The sequence below is a fragment of the Nycticebus coucang genome, chromosome 7 (assembly GCF_027406575.1).
Source record: "Nycticebus coucang isolate mNycCou1 chromosome 7, mNycCou1.pri, whole genome shotgun sequence".
In the NCBI taxonomy this organism is placed as follows: Eukaryota; Metazoa; Chordata; class Mammalia; order Primates; family Lorisidae; genus Nycticebus; species Nycticebus coucang.
Window position 1 is genome coordinate 70,005,564 of NC_069786.1, and position 15,958 is coordinate 70,021,521.

Below are 15,958 nucleotides of genomic sequence, written 5' to 3' on the forward strand. Positions count from 1 at the left end.
GAAAAGGTCTACAATGATGCTACCTAATTTAACCCAGGACAATTAAGTAGAAATAACCCAGTTAAGAGGAATTGATTTAGACCCAATAAATAAATAAATAAATCCACAGGAGAAATATTCCTTCCATTTCCTTAGCAATGAAAATCACTTTTAATCCAAAGACAGAGCCAAAGATTTTCACAGAGTGCCATCTGCAACCATAAGCAATGTATTTAGCAGAAACACAGCTACGACTCAGTCTGGATCTCCCAATATTTTGCTGGCCAGCTCCTGTGTAGGACTCACAATTTTCCTAATAATCCCAACTGACTGGTGATGGTGAACATTTTTTGTCTTCTCTCTTTTTTTTAATGAACTCCTAAACTCATGGGCAAGGTCAGGAATAAAGGAATATATTGTTCCAATGAATATTTTTCTTTTTATGCTATTTGGGAGATACCTACAGCAGTGGTTCTCAATCTTTGCTAAGCATTTCAGAATCAATGGGTAAACTTTCAAACACCCCACTCCCAGCCTGTAACTGATACCAATTAAATCAGAATCTCCAGGGCTGGTACCTGGCCATGCATAGTTTTTAATAGTCTCCAAGTAATTACAGCGTGCAGCCTAACTTGGTGACCTGCACATCATGTCAAAGTCAAAATGAAGGAATTATTCGACAATCATATGGTGTGTTTATCAAAAAAACCCTAATATTTCAATTATGCCCACAAGTAGATGTGGGGGGATTAGAAGAAGGGTGTCACCCTCTCCCCACCCGCTGCCCCCTCAGATGCTCATCATCTTTAATTAGATGAGGGCCTGCTCACTTGTCTCCTGCTTCTGGCCTTGGCAGCTAATACTCTGTCATCCATCTTCTCTCCTCTCCACATGGCACCCAGGACCCAAGAAAAAAAATATACCAGGCTGGGGGTGATGGCTCATGCCTGTAATCCTAGCACTTGGAGAGACTGAGGCAGGTGGATTAGCTTTAGCTCAGGAGTTCAAGACCAGTCTGAGCAAGAGTGAGATCCCATCTCTACTAATAAATGGAAAACTCTGCTGGGCATCATGGCAGGTGCCTGGAGTCCCAACTTCTCAGGAGCCTGGGATGAGAGGATCACCTAAGCCCAAGAGGTTAAGGTTGCTGTGAGCGATGATACCACGGCACCCTACCTAAAGCAACAGAGAGTTTGTCTCAAAAAAAAACAAAAAATACACACACACACACACATATTTACACACACACATACACAGGATGTCCATAAAGTTTGCACACAATTTTAAATTGCACATGAACTTTATGGCCACCCTATGTGTGTGTGTGTGTCAGACCATCCCCCTCCCCCACTTAAAACCCATCAAAAGTTCACCTGCCTAGTAAGTTTTAAGCCCCTTAATCCAGCAACCCAGGCCTCCCATGGTTTATCACATGCCAACACCTTCACCTTCACCTCCCACTCACCCACCTCTAGACTCTAGAGGTGAGCCAGTGACACGTTTCCATATTCCCAAGCCACTCCGTGCCCCTGGGCCTTTGCCTATGCCTTCTCCTCCTTGGTTAAACTGATTCTGGAGTTCAGGGCCCACTCCTCCAGGAAGCCTTCCCTTTACCCAGCTGCCTTTGAAAGTTGCTTTCAATACACCTCCTTGGTGCTCCTAAGTGAAGGGAACAGCATGAGAACAAGCACAGGGGTGAGAAAGTGTGGCGTGTTCTGATAGAGCAAATAATCTCATTGTTACAGATGCAGGTGGGAGGTGTGGGGCAAAAGAGACGGGAATCCCACCTTGTTTCTACTGCAAGGCAGGTGCACCCAGCCAGGTGACAGCAGGCTCTCTAAATCACGAGAGTTTGGGTGAAAAAAATTGGGCTAAGTCAGTTCAGGGGAGAATTTTCTCTGTTAAAGAAACAATAACTATATTCATCATTAAGTGTTTTAAAAATTAACTGAAGAAAGATGAATTCTAAACTGTGAATGAGAATTAGACTCTAAATGACTGTATCTGTAACAACCCTCAGGCTTTGATGGTGTCAGAACTGTGGTGGGTCGTTATCTGTGTCAGCATTCCAGGAACTTCCTAGCCCAGATTATTCTCATCAGAACCTCTGGAAGAAAAGAGAGTTATCACATCCACCTGCTGCCCAAAATATTCACAGTAACGATGAGAGCATTCAGCTAGACACAAAGCAACTGGGACCATACAGAAGGCTCCCCAAATGTTCTCTTGTGTCTTGTTGGTCACAGTATCTTTTTAGCTGCTCTTCCAGTCGGTTCAGTTGAAGGAAAGGAAATAAGTAACATTTATTGTACAGATATTAATATGCCAATGACTGTGTTGACAGTGTTTGGAGTATTTGCTATAGATCTTGTATCTTCAGTTACAACCACCTTGTGAAATAAGCATTATCTATCTGCAAATGAAGAAACCAAGGCTCAGAGAGTTTAAGTTGCCCAAAATCAAAGTTAGCAATATACAAATAAGTTCCATAAAGCTGCATCTTTATTGATAATATAATAAAAGAGGAAAAAACAAGATATAGTTAAACTCCTCCAAAGTATATGCCAAGTTCAAAGTAAATGTAGCAATATGTATACAAGTAGCCAACTGTGTCAGTTTTTCCTGGCAGAGTGCAAGAGTTCACAAACAGCTCTTAAAGATACCAGTGAACCTTTGGCTGCTGATATTAAACTAACTGAAGGTTCCCATGCTCGTATGTCTTATCAAGGAATGTAATTTCTGACATAGAGCAGAGCCTGGAAAAATAAAATGTAAAGCCAAGAAGATTCAAAGAGAAAGTTAAACCATAACTTTTAAAATGCTGGATATATAGATATATATTGTTCAGAGATCAAACTCTTCTCTTCAACTAAAATCATAGCATTATCAGATTTCTTTTCTAGGGGTCACCTTTTACCTAGAAAACATGAACTTGCAAACCAGCTTCAGAAGAGTGTGCTCAGGCTTCAGCCCACAGTGTTTCAATAAAACCCTCCTCAAGACCCAAGCACAGGTTTTAATGTACAGCTTTAGCAAAAGTAGACATCTCTTAGCTTTTGAGGAGGATGAGGTGGGAAGTTTGCTTGAGCTCAGGAGTTTGAGACCAACTTCCACTAAAAACAGAAGAAATTACCCAGGCGTGGTGGTGCCCGCCTGTAGTCTCGGCTACTGGGGAGGCAGAGGCAAGAGGATCACTTGAGCCCAGGGGTTTCAGTTTGCTGTGAGCTACAATGATGCCACAAAAGTCTAGCATGGACAACAGAGTGAGACTCTGTCTCAAAAGAAAAAAAAAAGGAATCACCAGTAACAAATAAATGTATGCCTCGACTTGTAGTGTAACGCAAGTTGCCATTTCAGACTCCATGATGTGAAGGAATCCATTAGTGTCTTCTGGACATGATATTGTATGATATTCATTGCATTGAGTTTAGCAGCAGAAAATTCCAGATACACACAAAGGTTGTCTGGCTAAAGAACACTGATCTTACAGGATTAAAATAATAATCACACTTGAGAGCCAACCGACGATAAATTCACATAAAAAATAATCTCTTGGCAGCAAAAATCATGCCCAAGTTTTCAGAGAAGATCAGTGAAGGAGCTGCTACTCGCTGGTCCACCTTTGTTCAGCAAAGGCTTTATGGAGAGTAAATGAATATAATATAAAATAAAGCAAAATAAAGTAAAATGTTCCATAATAACCCATGATACCCAAGGAGACCATAACACTTCTATGTTGTAATAAAGAGGGTTTTTCCAAGGTCGATGTGAGCTTTGCTACATAGATTGTGTTTATATGTAAGATACAAGCACTTTTTAAACTGTCTGAAAATACTGGTAATCTGAAAACTATGACTTGCTTAAAATCATACACTCTGTGATGTCTTTTCAATAGTCCCTGTGATCTTCTAATATGGGGAAGTGGTTTTTACCAAGCTAACCACCAGCCTTGAAATACCTAATGATGCCCTGAGACTGGAGGGAATCATTCCAAATTGCTCTAAATTGAACTTCCCATGGTAAGAACAAAGGGTGACACTTAACTCAAAGCCAACAGCCATGGACCTTGGGGGGCTCAATTTTCCACTCAGGATTCCAGTCCTGGGAACTTCAGGATTTTAAAGTACAGTGTCTCAATCTGACATGCAGAGTGAACTTGCCCGTTTACCCAGAGAAAGAGCCAGGGCTAGGCAAGAGAATCACGTAAGCCCAAGAGTTGGAGGTTGCTGTGAGCCTTGTGACGCCACGGCACTCTACCTGAGGGCGGTATAGTGAGACTCTGTCTCTACAAAAAAAAAAAAACAAAAACAAAAAAAGAGCCAGGGCTGTGTTTTCTTTTTATTTCCCTGAGGTTCCTCTTTGCTGGAAGCTGGAGACCTCCAGGCTAGAGATGGAGCTAACTGGGGAAATGGTGACATCACCACCCCTGGGTCATCATTTATGCAGACTGTGCCTAGATGTCAAAGTGTTCTCCATAAAGAGAAGCTACCTCATCTTCAAAAAGCACATCAGGTAAATGTTTTGGCACAGTAACTGAGATAACGCCGGAAAGGCTATGTTAACCACTGTGATAAAAATGTGTCAAATGGTTTATGAAGTGAGTGTATGATGCCCCATAATCATATCATTGTATACAGTTATGATTTAATAAAAAAAAAGAAATAAAAAAAAGAGAAGGTTAATTATTAAAAAGAAAAAAAAAAAAAAGCACATCAGCATTCTTTGCCAGAACCATCACAGCAAACCATGAATGACAGAGCAAACCCACACCCTCGGGAAGAAACACACTTTATTGGGATTTTTTTGGTTGCAAAAAATAGAACTCCATTTGAGCCTGGCTTAAGCAAAGAAAAGATGGATTATAACAATTCTGGAAGTCTTATTATTTTTTTTTTTTCAATTCTGGAAGTCTTATAAGGAATTCAAGAGCAGTTACACAGCTAAGTTTACAACCAAGCTTCCAGAGGGGAGAGAAGCAGAGTGGGAGCACAGTGGAGAGCCCTGAAGCCAAGTCTCCTCTCAAGTGGCAACACCAGCACCTCCCTCCTCGTGTACTTTCCACTCCAGACGGCGTCCCCACTGGCCTGCACGCACTTGCCCCTAAGTCCACTTTCCCAAAGAAGGAATATGATTGATTCAGCTTGGATAATGTGCCCGCCACTCACCCAGTGGGTTGTGCTGGAGGAAAGAGCACTTGTTCGGACACCTCTGCCCACACTGAAACTGTGGGCACAGCGGCGCAGATTTAGTGGATAAAAATACAAGGGTCCCAGTCCAATTTGAATTTCACACAAATAATTTTTTAGTATCAGTATGTCCTATGCAGGATGCTAGTGTACCTTGAATAATAGTTGTTTCTAGATTTCAAAGGTTTTAAGCTAGGTGCAGTGGCAGACCCCTGTAGTCCCAGCTACTTGGGAAGCTGAGAAGGGAGGATCTCTTGAGCCCAGGAGTTCAAGGCTGCTGTGTGCTATGATACTGTGCCTATGAATACCACTGCACTCAAGCCTGGCCAATGTAGTGAAACCCCATCTCTAAAAAATAAAATAAAATAAAAAATAAAAAGTTTTAAAAGGGGTGGAAAAGACTGGGTAACATCTATCCATTCATTAAATATTAGAATTAGTGCCTACTGTGAACCAGATACAAAATTCAACAAAGGATTTCTCCAAACTGTGACTCTCCAAGAGCAAAACTGGAGTAGATGGTGTTTCCCAAACTCATCTGACAATGGAAAATCACCAAAAGCCTAGTGTTGCTCAGAACATGGTCTGGAAAAGGTTGACATAAGCAAATAATAATAATAGTCAGTATAAATACATAGTATATATATGGACAGAGAGAGAAAGGCAGAGGCACTATTCCAAATACGACCAGCTTCCCCCAACTCTGGCATGTTTAGGGAGCTCATAGGATATCTGCTTTATGTCTCCAAGGCCTCGGCCTGTATCTACAAGTCCCAAACCTGGTCATTTCCCCTTTGTATATGTATTATTATGTATATATGTATATATGTATTAATATGTATGTATTATGTATATGTATTATTATACAATGGACTTAAAATAACCCCAAATTTTACAGAAATTTCATTATTTTATTGAGGCCATTTTCGGCCTCCTTTTCATGGGACTTCTAGACCTATTCTGAAACCCACATCCCCTACCAAAATCACTGCTCTATTTGCATATTACATTATGATCCAAAACAGAAGTTCTAGTAGTGGCCAGTGATACTGCCTATAAGAAATGGCCATGAATAGTACCAGCAGCATGAGGAGCCAAAGGCCAGGTACTCCTCAATCTTAAAATTCACCTTCTTCAAACTGCACTGTCTCCTCAGGACCGTTGACCTTACCCTGAAGTGTCCCCCTTATCTCTTCACTGGGGTCTTGGCTTTTCCTGCGGCACACTCTCACTCAGAATTAGCGTCTGTCCCTTTAATCTGCTAACTTACCTTATGACAGTTCCTTCAGAGGGTTCTGAAATTCCTTCAAAGACATACAATTCCAAGCGTAATCCAGTTTGAAACTACTCTACCATGTATATCCTCTTGAACTTGGATGTACCAGTTCTCAAAATGTGTGTGTGTCATACAGCAAGTATGAAAAATGAAGCTTGAAATTTGTTACAGGATTAGATATTAGCAATTTAAATGTGGTTAACTGGAAATTAAAACAGTGACTGGGATTTGATGACAGTTTTAAAAGTATTATTGTTTTTAAGTTTCTTAATGGTTTCATGGTTATGTTAAAAAATAAAGAGTAAAGGAAAAGAGAAAAGAAAAAAAACACGTGTGGAGGAGTCCTCAACCTCAGTGATAAATTATGATAATTCAGAATTTGCTTCAAAATAATACAGGTGGGACAGGTACAGTGACTCACGCCTGTAATCTTACCACTCTGGGAGGCTGAGGCAAGTGAATCGCCTGAGTTCAGGAGTTGGAGACCAACCTGAGCAAAGTGAGATCCCATCGCTACTAAAATTAGAAAAACTAGCTGGATGTTGTGGCGGGTGCCTGTAGTCTCATCTACTTGGGAGGCTGAGAAATGAGGATTGCTTGAACCCCCCAAATTCAGGTTACTGTGAGCTATAACACCACGGCACTCAACCCCAGGGTGACTGAGTGAGACTTTGTCTGAAAAAAATTAATTAATTAATAATACCAGTGGCTGAGAGAACAGACAGGCATGCAGATGGCGTAGGAGGGGCACATGCAGTTTGGAGATGGTTCATTATATTCTTCTGTTGATGTTGTGTAGATTTTAAAATGTTCTAAGGTATGGAACAAACCAAAGTGCTTTTCCTGCTCTCCTGCACCATTCAGCACACTTCTGACAACAAAGGTGGGGGTTCCCCACATGCCAACTAAGCAATTCTGCAGTGGACACCAGCTGGCTGTCCTCGAATTCAATTTTATTTGCCACTGTCTACCTGGAGATGGCGTCAGATCCCACAGGTTAAGAGCTCAGTCCCACTGGACTGCCCCATACTTCAGATACCAATCCCAAATTGTAGGTTGTGAGTTGTGACCAATGGGATTGGGTTTCCCATGATCCCCCTCCTCAAGTTCAAAGCATGTTCTAGAGGGGCTCACAGAACTCGGAGAAACACTTTAGTTGCATTTACCCATGATTATAAAGGATGTTCCAAAGGATACAGATGAGCAGCCAGCTGATGAGCTGCACAGGGCAAGGTATGGGGGAGGAGGCACAGAGCTTCCACCTCCTCTCCTGGGCACGCCCCTCTCACAGCACCTCCACCTGTTCAGCAATCCAGAAATTCACAGAACCCTGTCCTTTGGGGCTTTTATGGAGGCTTTGTTAACATAGGTGTAATTGATTATATCACTAGCCACTCAATTGAATGGATCAATTCAACCTTTAGCCCCTCTCAACTCCCTGGAGGAAGTGGCTGAAATTTCCAACCCTCTAATCACCTGGTTGGTTCCCCGGGCAGCAGCCCTCATTCTGAGCCTCTCTGGGAACCCAGCAAGAGTCGCCCCATTGGACCAGGAGATGTTCCTACCACCTAGGAAATTCCAAGGGATTTAGGAGCTCCATCTTAGACACCCCTATCCTCAGAAAGTGACAAAGGAGAGGTCTTAGGAGAACTTTGGTTTAGGGGATAAAAAACTAAATAACAGAACACAAGATACTCCTAATGCCCCTGTCCACGAGGGTTTTAGGAGATCTGTGCTAGGAACTGGGGGTGGGGGGCAGAGACCAAACATACGTTTCATATTGTATCACAATATCACAACTCCATGATAAGATGTTTAAAGTAAATGAATGAATGCAGTTTATCAATCAGAACTTGGGGTACCGAGTAGATCAGGCTGAAAAAAGCTTGAGAGGTTATCTCACTCCCCGTTGTCCCAGGCAGTGCCCTGTGGAGCACCCAGTTTGAGTGAGATCAAACTGAGGTGAGATCCTTTCTGCTCAGACGCCACACTCCCTGGACACAGATGTTCACCCCTCCTGCCCCCATGTTGGGGAATTTGCAACAGCTCCTGGTTGGTGCCTATGCAGTCACTCAAGGAACACACATCCAAGGCTGAGGCTTTTACCATCACTGTCTGCGGAAACCTTTGTTCCCCTCAGCTGGACGTGGCACCTGCTGGCTGTCACTATGAGGCTGAGCTTTCTGTCACTCTCACAGGAGCTCTCCAGGCTGCTGTCTCTTTGCTGGCTCTCAGTTCCCTCACACTGAGGTGACTGGAGGTGCTCTGCAAACCCTGTAGCACAATGAGTACCTTTCTGAGAAGAGCTCGGACTCGAAGCACAGCCTTCCTCCGAAATCAAAGGCACAGTGACAGTTCCTGTGAAACAGTTTTCAATGTCTCACAGCAGCAGAAACACACAAGTTCTGGGGTCCAACATCACAGGCTCAACAAAAACACAGGTTTTGAAGGTGATTCTGGTCCATAAGGCAGTCTAATTCATTCTCTGTTTGTAAGGTAGGTGTTTGGGAGAGGTATGAACATTTAATGGAAAGTGATTATTTCCTGGATCAGTCCACATTCTTGATTTCAAAGCGTAGACACCAATTCTGGCTGATTTAAGGAAGGTCAGAATTTACTAGAAGGATGTCTTAGTAGCTCACAGATTCTCTAGGAAAGTTGGAGAACCAAGTTTACAAACAGGAAGGAACAGAGAAGCAAAGTTTCCTGAAACACAGCTAAAATCCACTGCCCTGCCCCTAAACATGGAAACCTCTGTTGCAACATTGGTCCTAGATGCTGTCATGGTCCTTGCTTCTTCATGTCACTCATTCCTAAGTCCAAGTCCTCTGGTAGGCTCAGCCGAGGATAAGCCACACCCCACTTTCAAAGCAGGATGATAAAAGGAGAATCGGGCTATCTCTACCTCCAGGCTGGCACCTGCAGGGGATACCATCCCCGGGAAGTGTCCATCTCACTGTAAATCCCCTATGACTCCCAGCGGCTGAACTCCCATGCCCTGTACATGTGGAAGACTAGACCCCAGACTAATGCAGAAGCCGTCTCCTTGGGGGCTCCGTCCAAGAATAGCTACTGTGTGGAGGTGAAGTCTCCCTCTTAGGACGGAACCAGGGAGAGAGAGAAAGCAAGAAGGATGCTAAAATATTGTGCTTCAGATACTCAAAGGGGCTGCCTGTCTAAGCCGTGAGTTGCTTCCACTTCACCTTGCATCTAACACTTGTACTCAGGGTTTACCCCACACTAATTTTTTTTTTTTTTGAGACAGAGTCTCACTATGTCACCTTGGTAGAGTGCCATGGCATCATAGCTCACAGCAACCTCCAACTCTTGGGCTTAAGCGATTCTCTTGCCTCAGCCTCCCAAGCAGCTGGGACTAGGTAGCCACCACAATGCCCAGCTATTTGTTTTAATTTTTAAAAGAATTTTAATAGATTTAGGGAGTACAATTTGAATTCCATTACATTATAATAGTAGAGTCTGGGCTTTTGGTGTACACTACATCCCATAGGTAATTTTTTCTTACTCACTCCCACCCTTCCCTCTCTGTGATTTTCAGTGTCCATTACATTACTCTGTGTGCCTTCGTGTAGCCATACTTTAGCTCCCATTTACAAGTGATAACATGTGACATTTGCATTTCTGTTCCTGAGTTACTTCACTTAGGACAGGGGCAATCAGTTCTTTCCAAGTTGACACAAAAGACATTATTTCATTCTTTCTTATCACCAGTGGTACTTCATGGTATATTATATCACATGTTCTTGATCTGCTCATCAGTTGATGGGCACTTAGGCCGATTCAGTATCTGCGGTTGTGAATTGTGCTGCGCTAAACAGGAGTGTACGTACCTTTTGATACAATGATTTCTTTTCCTCTGGGTAGATACCCAATAGTGGATCAAATGAGAGATCTACTTTTAGTTCTTTGAGGAATATCCATACTGATCTCCATAGACGTTTACTAATTTACATTTCCACCAACAGTGTGTACGTGTTCCCTTTTTACCACATCTGTACTGTCAACATCTGTTGTTTTTTTGCTTTTTTTTTTTTTAGTAAATCGTAGTTATGTAAATTAATGCAATTATGGGGTACAATGTGCTGGTTTTATATACAATTTGAAACACTTTCATCAAACTGGTTAACATAGCCTTCACCATTTTCTTAGATATTGTGTTAAGACATTTATATTCTACACTTAGTAGATTGAACATGTACCCTTGTAAAATGCACCATAGGTATGGTCCCACCAATTACCCTCCCTCCACTCATCCTCCTCCCTCCCCTCCTTACCTCTTCATCTTGGGCTGTGGTTGGGTTACAGCTTTCATATGGAAGTGTGAGTGTTTATAAATTAGTTTCATAGTAGGGCTGAGTACATTGGATACTTTTTCTTCCATTCTTGAGATGCTTTGCTAAGAAGAATATGTTCCAGCTCCATCCATGTAAACATGAAAGAGGTAAAGTCTCCATTTCTCTTTAAAGCTGCATAATATTCCATGATGTACATATACCACAATTTATTAATCCATTCATGGGTCAATGGGCACTTGGGCTTCTTCCATGAAGAAGCAATTATGAATTGGGCTGCAATAAACATTCTGGTACAAATATCTTCGTTATAAAGTAATTTTTGGTGTTCTGGATATATACCTAGTAGAGGAATTGAAGGATCAAAAGGCAGGTCTATCTTTAGATCCCTAAGTGTTCTCTAAACATCTTTCCAAAAGGAACGTATTAGTTTGCATTCTCACCAGCAGTGTAGAAGTGTTCCCTTTTCTCCACATCCACGCCAACATCTATAGTTTGGGAATTTTGTTATGTGGGCTAATCTTACTGGAGTTAGATGATATCTCAAAATACTTTTGATTTGCATTTCTCTGATGATTAAGGATGATGAGCATTTTTTCATATGTCTGTAGGCCATGAGCCTGTCTTCTTCAGAGAAGTTTCCCTTCAAGTCCCTTGCACACACTGAGATGGGATCACTTGTTCTTTTCTTGCTAATATGTTTGAGTTCTCTTTGGATTCTGGTTATTAAACCTTCATCAGAGACATAACCTGCAAATATCTTTTCCCATCCTGAGGTTCTGTCTGCTTGCTTTATGTACTGTGTTCTTGGCTGTGCAGAAGTTTTTAGTTTGATCAGGTCCCAGTAATGTATTTTTGGTGTTGCTTCAATTGCCCGGTGGGGGGTCTTCCTCATAAAATATTCTCCCAGGGCAATTTCTTCAAGTGTTTTCCCTGCACTTTCTTCTAGTATTTTTATAGTTTCAAGTCTTAAGTTTAAATCTTTTATCCAATGTGGGTCTATCTTTGTTAATGGTGTAAGGTGTGGATCCAGTTTCAGTCTTCTACAGGTCACCAGCCGGTTCACCCAGCACTATTTGTTAAAATAGGGAGTCTTTTCCCCACTAAATGTTTTTGATTGACTTACCGAAGATCAAATGATGGTAAGTAGCTGGGTTCATCTCTTGGTTCTCTATTCTGTTCCATACATCTACCTCTCTGTTTTTGTGCCAGTGCCACGCTGTTTTGATCACTATTGATTTATAGAATATTCTGAGGTCTGATAGAGTAATTCCTCCTGATTTGTTTTTATTTCTGAGTAATGTCTTGGCTATTCGAGGTTTTTTCTGATTCCATATAAAACAAAGTATTATTTTTTTAAGGTCTTTAAAGTATGACAGTGGAGCTTTAATAGGGATTGCATTAAAATTGAATATTGCTTTGGGTAATATGGACATTTTGACAGTGTTGATTGTTCCCAATCATGAGCATGGTATGTTTTTCCATTTGTTAACATCTTCAGCTATTTCTTTTCTGAGAGTTTCATAGTTCTCTTTATAGAGATCTTTCACATCCTTTGTTAGGTAAACTCCCAAATATTTCATCTTCTTTTGCACTACTGTAAAAGGAATAGAGTCCTTGACTGTTTTCTAAACTTGACTATTGTCGGTATATATAAAGGCTACAGATTTTGTGAGTATTGATTTTATAACCTGAGATGCTGCTGTATTCCTTGATGACTTTTTTTTTTTTTCCTGCAGTTTTTGGCCTGGGTCAGGTTTGAACCTGCCACCTCTGGTATATGGGGCCTGCACCCTACTCCTTGAGCCACAGGTGCCGCCCTCCTTTATCACTTCTAAGAGTTTTGTAGTTGAATCCCTGGGGTTTTCCAGATGTACAATCATGTCACCTGCAAAGAGAGAAAGCTTGATCTCCTCTGACCCTATATGGATACCTTTGATCACCTTTTCTTCCTGATTGAGATGGCTAAGACTTCTATTACAATGTTAAAAAGCAGTGGAGACAATGGGCAGCCTTGCCTAGTTCCTGATCTGAGTGGAAATGATTTCGATTTAACTCCATTTAATATGATATTGGCTGTGGGTTTGCTATAGATGGCCTCTATCAGTTTAAGAAATATCCCCTCTATACTTATTTTCTTGAGTGTTCTGATCATGAAAGAATGCTGGATATTTTCAAAAGCTTTTTCTGCATCAATTGAGATAATCATATGGTCTTGTTTTTTAATTTGTTTATGTGCTGAATTATACTTATAGATTTACATATATTGAACTAGCCTTGAGACCCTGGGATAAAACCCACTTGGTCATAGTATATAATTTGTTTGATGTGTTGCTGGATTCTGTTTGTTAGGATCTTGTTGAATATTTTTGCATCAATAGTCATTTGAGATATTGGTCTATAATTTTCTTTTCTTGTTGCGTCTTTTCCTGGTTTGGGGATCAAGGTGATGTTTGCTTCATAGAATGTGTTGGGTAGTATTCCTTCTTTTTCTATATTTTCAAAAAGGTTAAGTAATATAGGGACGAGTTCCTCTTTAAAGGTTTGGTAAAATTCTGATATGAAACCATCTGGTCTTGGACTTTTCTTTTGGGGGAGATTTAGTATAGTTGATGCTATTTTAGAACTTGATATAGGCCTGTTGAACATTTCCACTTCATTCTGGCTAAGTCTAGGAAAATGGTGTGCTTCCAAGTATTGGTCTATTTCCTTCAGTTTTTCATATTTCTGAGAATAAAGGTTCTTGTAATATTCATTAAGGATTTTTTGAATTTCTGAGGAGTCTGTTGTTACTTCGTCTTTGTCATTTCTGACTGATGAAATTAGAGATTTTACTCTTTTATTCTTGGTTAGGTTAGCCAAAGGTTTCTCTATTTTATTGACCTTTTCAAAAAAACAACTTTTTTATTTATTGATCTGTTGTATAATCCTTTTGTTTTCAATTTCATTTAATTCTGCTCTAATTTTGGTTATTTCTTTTCTTCTGCTGGGTTTGGATTGGAATGTTCTTTATTTTCCAGTTGCTTGAGATGTCCCATTAAGTTGTTAACTTCCTCTCTTTCCATTCTCTTGAGAGAGGCTTGCAGTGCTATAAATTTCCCTCTTTACCCTACTGCCTTTGAGGTATCCCAGAGGTTCTGGTAATTCGTGTCTTCATTATCATTTTGTTCCAAAAATCTGGTAATTTCCTTCTTAATCTCATCTATGACCCAGCTATTATTCAGCATAAGGTTATTTAGTTTCCATGTTTTTGTATGAGTATGCAGATTCTTGTTGTTACTGAGTTCAACTTTTATTCCATGATGGTCTGAGAAGATGCAAGGAATAATTTCCATTCTTTTAACTTTGTTGAGGTTAGTCTTGTGACCTAAGACGTGATCAATTTTGGAGGATGTTCCATGGGCTGATGAGAAGAATGTGTATTCAGTTTTGTTAGGATGAAATGTGCTGGAGATGTCTGTTACATCCAATTGTTGAGTGGTTAAGGTTAAGTCTAAAATTTCTTTGCTTAGTTTCTTATTAGAGGATCTATCCAACACTACCAAAGGGGTGTTAAAATATCCAACTATTATGGAGCTGGAGGAAATCAAGTTGCTCATGTCTGTTAGAGTATCTCTTATAAATTGAGGTGCACTGGTTGGGTGCATAAATGTTAATAATTGAAATCTCATCATGTTGAGTGTTACCCTTAACAAATATGAAGCAACCATCCTTATCTTTCCTTACTTTTGTTGGTTTAAAGTCTATTGTATAAAATAAAATTCAAAATTTATAAAAGCCTATTTTATAAATAAAATTGCAACACCTGCTTTTTTTCTGATTTCCATTTGCCTGAAATGTAGATGACCATCCCTTCACCCTGAGTCTATATTTATCTTTTAAGGTAAGATGAGATTCTTGTATGCCGCAGATATCTGGCCTGAGTTTTTATATCCAGTCAGCCGACCTGTGCCTCTTTAGAGGACGATTTAAGCCATTCACATGAATTGAGAGTATTGATAAGCCTGGTAGTATTTTGGGTATTGAGTTTTTCAAAAGTCCAGTGGACCTTTTTAATCCTTTCGCCACTGTGGAAGTTAGAATTTGATCAAAAGTTTCTGAGTGACTTTACTTTGGTGGTAGAACACTGTGCTTGTCATTGTGGAGGATGAGTCTGAGAAATCCTGGACAGCTGGTTTAGTTATGATAAATTTCTTCAACATGTGAATATCATGTAAGTATTTAATTTCTCCATCATAAATGAAACTCAGTTTAGCTGGATACAGGATCCTGGGTTGAAAGTTCTAGGAATAATTAAAAAGTTGTCTTAAGAATTCAATGAATTCAAAGACAAAATCGCCAAAGATTTTGACACATTGAGAAAAGAATTTTCAGCCCTCCAAGATATGAGAAATATAGTAGAATCCCGCAGTAACAGAATGGAGCAGGCAGAAGAAAGGATTTCTGACACCACAGACAAAGCTTTTGAATGCTCCCAAATGCTCAAAGAGGAAGAGAAGTGGAGAGCAAAAATGGATCATTCTCTCAGAGAGCTGTGGAATAATTCAAAAGAAACTAATATTTTAATTATTCCTAGAATAATGATTGCTTCTTGGACTATTTCAGAATTAAATTTGAAAATCTGGAATATTGAACAAACCTGAACTGCCTACTTCCAAATACCTTCTTTACTCATATCAATGATCAACACCTTCTGCGTCTGCATTTATAACTCTACTTGACCCCCTTCCTGACATGTGCAATTTGCCATGTAGTATTTTGCCTTAGCGCAGCTCAAGGCTGGGATAGAGTAATCTCACTTCCCATACTTGAGGGCACCTGTTTTCCCCTTTGCCAAGGAGGAAGGCAAATGGAAATCCTGCTGAATCCACAGTTCCTCTCAGCGCCCGAGATGGAAGTTACAGCCATTTACTCTTCCAATCTATGCTTTCTAGGGTTAAGTCAGGTATCCAACAATGTAAAACCATATCCAAATGGAGTGAGGCCTGTGCTAATGTGAAACAAAGCATTGATCATACCTGAAAACCAGGAAGCTCTCAAGCACAGCTAGGGTCATGTCAGAAGGACTCAGGAGCTAACTTGAATAGACTACTGAGTTGATCAACGTTGACACAGTTTAAGTATAAGAAAAGATTATACCACTAAGAGACTGAAATTATTTAAATCTATGAATTATAATGAGAGTAAAAAAATTATCATAATAGCTT